A 6,000-nucleotide genomic window follows, 5' to 3' on the forward strand; every position below is an offset into this window, starting at 1 on the left:
CGTGTTCCAGAATAATTCTTAACATCCTCATCATTTCAATAAAGCAGCCTCTGGATCCCACCATAGATGTTATTTTACTGATCCCACGGTGGGGAAACTGTCATCTGCAGGACCATGTTCAAGCTTCCTACTTGTCCTGGAATTCCTGGCATATCATGGAATTCAGAGAGGCGAATTCCAGACAGGTTCATTTAGGGAATTTGGTCAATTCTCCTGGTAAGTCAGGGAATATCAGGGAATTTGACAAATGGGTCACTTTGCAATATAGCAGAATGTATTTTCCAACTTGATTCACACATGCATAGTATTGAATGGTTTTCAGCCCAACTGGAGTGGAAACACTAACAAACTAGAGAGAAAGAACATTTTTAGGTCACAGAAGTGCTTATGGTTATGGAAAGTCATGGAAAAGGCCTTGCTGGGAACCCAAGATGGGTGTTTCTACGTGTAAGGGTGTATTAAAGGTCCCATATTCTACACTTCTACACACCAGTGTTTTATTTTCTGTCTTGAGGTCCATTCAAAGCTGTGTGTGTGGTGTCATGTACCAAAAACACTCTCGATCCATTTTTCCACGTTCATTTTCCAGCATCTCTCTGAGCCTTACCAAGAACAGGCTGTTTCTGTCGGCGTGTCTTTAAGGCTCATTAATATTAACGACCCCTCTGTTCCAATTGGCTAACCGTTTCAAGAGTGCAGCCTGGCAGCTACAGGTAGGGAAAACTCTCCGGTAATAAACAATGACAACCGCTCAACCGCTTTGAAAAAAACACTTTGTTAGTCTATTATTTCTTACAAAAATGATAATGAGCGAACCTTTGTGACGCCACAAAGTTGGGACGGGACGATCTGCTTATCTCACGATGCGTTACGTGATATGGGGTTCACGATTTGATAAAACCACGATACGATGTAATAAATAAAAGTTCAAGTCTGACTGTGCAGAATTCTGTTTATCTCTGAGCCACAAATCTTTCCAGCGATGGCATTGGCTTGCTAGAATGTAAACAACAATTTAAAAATGTCATTACAAAGTGGCAATTATATAATTTGGATGGAGAGCTTGTGAAACTGTGATGGTCAAGCTGTCTCATTTGTGATTACTACAGCAGAAAAAAATGAAGCTAATATCACCATTCATCATTCATTCTGCCCCGCGATACGTATTGTCACATTTTTGTATCGTGATATATTGAATCCCGATATATCGTCCCATCCCTAAAAAACCTAAAGTAAGGTTAAAAAATGACTGTACTTCACATACAACACTCGTAATACTGTTACACCATGTACGTATGTGTGTGTGTGTGTGTGTGTGTGTGTGCTGGTGTTTTCAGGGGGCTAGCCAGCCTGAACAGTGCCTGCGCTCCAATCTACTGATTATATTTGATAAGCACCCCCCCCCCCCCCACCCCACCCCTTTTTCTCTCAGCAGCGTTGCATCTGGCAGAAACCTGTCCTTGTATGTATATATTTTATTTAATGATAACATCTTTTCTTGCCTTTCATTGTCTGAGCAGTAAATTATCATTACATATTTTCCTCTCTCTCTCTCTCTCTCTCTCTCTCTCTCTCTCTGCCCCTATCCCACCCCCCCCTCCTTGCCTCCGCTCGCAGATAAATTGACCTTTAGGAAATCTGGGCCGGCGATCAGATTGAGCGCTTATTGCAATATTCCTGTGTAGCGAGATTAAAAGAAAAAGGGCAGTTTGGCGAATGCTTTGTGGTATTTGTACATACTGTACATGCTATCAGAGGGAAAGTTCCCTCAAGCCTCTCTCTCTCTCTCTCTCTCTCACTGACCCCCTCTCCCTCTCTCTCTCTCTCTCCCTCTCTATTCCTTTGAGAGCGCTGCATGCCATCGCGTCTGGTTGTAACCGCCACATTCCAGCCCCAACAAGACCAGACAGTCTTCAGGTTGATTTAAGGGGAGCTTTCTTTACTGAAGGGGAAATAGTTTGTCGACAGCTCGGACCAATTTGCCAGAGTCGTCTTCTTCCTTCTTCTTTTTTTTTTTTTTTTTTTTTCATCTCTGCCTCCCAACTCTAAAACTCTAAAAAAAAAAAAAAAAAAATCATCTTTTTTCAACACATTTGCGCGCGAAGGTATTTTTTATTTTTAACGTTACCGTGCAACGCGAGAGCGCAAGAGTTACGAGGGCGAAGGCGAATAAAAATAGAGGAGGGATGAACAGCAGCTGGCCTGAAGAAGGATGGCATTCTTCCTGTAAAGAGGACACACACTCTAAAAACAACAGAAACGTTTGTTTTTTTTTTTTTTTCTCGCTTTGTTAATGGCGGTTCTCAACGTGGGGTCCGGGGACCACCAGGGGTCCTTGAGGGGGTTCCAGGGGGTCCCCAGCAAATCGATGAATCATGAAATTATGAAACCTCGCCGTTATTTCAATTACAAGAAGTTAACACAATTAGAGATGTTTTGATCATAGTTTCACTGTTATCTCTCTACCTACAATACAGATAGTCATGGAACTCTGGACAAAATCATACCTAACAATAAAAATGTTCTCAGATTTGGGTCTGAGAAACGCATCCAATGGGGGTCCGTGGGCCTAATGTGGTCTAAATTCGGGGTCCTTGAGAATCACTGCATTATTGGACCGTAAACTCAATCAGAAATCAAAGGATCTCGTCCATCTCTGGGGTGTTAAAACGCAGGGATCGCTATTCAAAGCGAGTACGCAGCTGCAGATCCGGCTCCCCGGTGCCCAGCGGGTTAAAATCCGGTGTGATATTGAAATCCGAGAAGGTCGCCCTGCTGCCGGTCCGGCGCTATCTCCGCGCTGTTCTATTCAAAAGAGGCCGCGGCGAGGAGAGAGGTCAGAGCAACCCAGATATTGGAAAAGGAGGTTTACTCGCATCCACCATTAGTCTCTCTAATAAAATGCTTCCCCCCCCCCCCCTCCTCCTCCTCCTCCTCTCTCCGCTTTCTATTAATATTCAGCGCGACCGGCCGGAGTCTTTTCCCTGACTCAGACCATCCCACTATGCACTGGGGCCTCTGATCTGTCTCTCATAATTAGACTGATAAATAGGCCTCCTCCTCTCATCTTTTTTTCCCCCTTTCTTTCTCTTCCTCTTCCTCTCATCCTCTGCTTGTTCATTCGCTTCTCGTCCGCTCCTGGGTTCGTCTGGCTTTTTTTTTTTTTCCGCCCTCGTTCTTCTTGTTCGCTCGCTTCGACGAGGGCGAGGCCTGTGGAGTTCGGACACTCGCTCGTTCGAAGACGCGGAACACTGGAAAGCCTAGCGAGGAGTCTGTTGCATCCCTCCTTCATTTTGTTCATCTACACTGTGTGTTTGAGCCAACCAGCCAAGGTTGATGCAGATTATTTCAGTGCAAATCCAAAGCCAGTCCATTTTTGGCTTCGGTACTCTAAGCTAACACTTTAGGATACACTATGTTGAGTAGGCTCCATGCTAACGCTTTAGCATACACTATGTTGAGTAGGCTCCACGCTAACGCTTTAGCATACACTATGTTGAGTGATAGTAGGTTCAACGCTAACACATTAGCATACACTATGCTGAGTAGGCTCCACGCTAACGCTTTAGCATACACTATGTTGAGTAGGCTCCACGCTAACGCTTTAGCATACACTATGTTGAGTGATAGTAGGTTCAACGCTAACACATTAGCATACACTATGCTGAGTAGGCTCCACGCTAACGCTTTAGCATACACTATGTTGAGTAGGCTCCACGCTAACGCTTTAGCATACACTATGTTGAGTAGGCTCCACGCTAACGCTTTAGCATACACTATGTTGAGTGATAGTAGGTTCAACGCTAACACATTAGCATACAGTATGCTGAGTAGGCTCCACGCTAACGATTTAGCATACACTATGTTGAGTAGGCTCCACGCTAACGCTTTAGCATACACTATGTTGAGTAGGCTCAATGCTAATGCTTTAGCATACACTATGTTGAGTAAGCTCCACGCTAAAACTTTAGCATACACCATGTTGAATGATAGTAGGCTCCACACTAACACTTTAGCATACAGTTGAGCGATAGTCGGCTCCATGCTAGCATACGGTATGTTGTGTTTTTTATTATTAAAAGGTTACTCCATTACTAAAAGGTCTATCAGGCAACATAGTGTATGCTAAAGTGTTAGCATGGAGCATGGATGAATTTGGTGTCTATGTTCTCATCACACAGCTACCAAAAAGTTAATATATTGTTTTAAGTAAATTTGTATATTCAATACTACTGCAACTTTAGAATAAACTAACATATCTATGGCATGACTATGCACACGTGGTCAACAACGCGTCCTGCAGTATGAAACCTTTTCTTCACCACTTCCAAGGCTCTCCCTCTGTTTTCATAAGGTTATCCGACACCGTTACAGTATGATGGAATCTGTCTCTCATCCAGCGCACACTGGTTTGATCAGGCCTTCATCTCTGATGCGGTGTGTTGTTGTTGGAAGGTGTGTGTAATGGAGAGAGGAGGGGGTGGTGGGGAGAAGAGGTTGGGGGGGTGGGGGGGGGGGGTGTTGAGGAGTATCATTGCCCCAGAGGGTTCAAGCTACTGTGTCAGACATGCAGAAGAGAAGTTTCATTTGCATTCACCGTAGTAAGAATCCATCAAACCCAGCATCCCAAGGGTGAGCTGCATGCCAGAGAGACAGACAGACAGAGAGAGACAGAGAGAGAGAGAGAGAGAGAGGAGTTTTAATATTGATGCAAGTCTTCAGACAGATACTGTGTGTAGGTGTGACAGGGAGAGAGTTCACATCCAGCAGCAAGTGTGTGTGTGTGTGTGTGTGTGTGTACGTGTGTGCTTCTTCCTATGCATTGCGGCGTGCTCATCCGCCCTCTACACTGTCCTGGGCAACAGGATGGTTTCCCTCTTTTTTTTTTTTTTTTTTTTTTTTTCCTCCCCCTGCCTCAAACCCGGTTTGGGAAGCCTCACATCCTCCACAGCAGATCTGATAAGCGCCACAGTGGATAACATCTAGACACACTCGTCTCTAAGAAGTCCTTCCCCGGGGTACGACTGCCAGTGCCGATCTCAGCATTAAAATATAATTTTGATGGTCATTATTAAGATAAGGATCGTGTTCGTCTGGCAGAAGATTACACCGATAGCGCCGGAGCTTAGAACAACTGTCCTTTCGAGGGACTCTTGTTCAAAGTTGCTAGATGAAAAGAGCCTCTCTTGGCCAATCGTGTGGCTTGTTACCAGGGGCAAGTGTGGGCATACGTTTAGTTAAAGTGGCAATCCTCGAGATCCTGTTTTGTCTTCTTATTTTGTCTCCGTCTTCGGTGCTAAGCGCTCATCGCTGTGGTGTTTTTTAAAATTTTGCCTCTATCGTTAGTGCTGCAGAGCTGTCAATCAACCATTGTGGGCGGAGCTTGGATTTTCGGTTTGAGTTTCTGTAGGTGGCGCTCTCTTCTTTGTCTGTTCAGTCATGGTGGCTATCGCTGCTCATGCTAACCACCCACTTCTTCTTCTGTTTATTCCAAACAAACTGGTATTCATACACTACAAATTCATGACTTTTCCGTGACTTTCCATAACTAAGTCGGAGCACTTCCACGAACTAAAATTGTTCTTCCCTCCTGGTTTGTTAATGTTGTTTTTCTAGAACAGTCTGATTTCCACTTTAGTTGGGCGGAAAATCATCTAATAAACTGAATGTATAAAATAAGTTGGGAAATACATCCTGCTATGTTCTTGTTAAGTTACCCAATTGTAAAATTCCCTGATATCCCCTGACTTCCCCACATAATTGATCAAATTCCCTGACTTTTCCTGCTTGGAATACACTTCTCAAACCTTCATGACCAGTGTCAATGATACTGGGAAATCCATAACTGTAGACCTCCAGGGCCATACAATTACATAATCATGAAGATGGAGAAATACTGTACTGTATACTATACTGTACCATAAATTCATTATTCTATTAGCATACAGTAGCCAACAATAATACATGGGTCAAGCTTGCAGGGTTCCCCCTGGTCAAGGA

This window comes from Centroberyx affinis, unplaced genomic scaffold (assembly GCF_046629955.1).
Source record: "Centroberyx affinis isolate AG114_WGS23_722 - 3 ecotype Tasmania unplaced genomic scaffold, CSIRO-AGI_Caff_v1 ptg001110l_1, whole genome shotgun sequence".
Lineage (NCBI taxonomy): Eukaryota > Metazoa > Chordata > Actinopteri > Beryciformes > Berycidae > Centroberyx > Centroberyx affinis.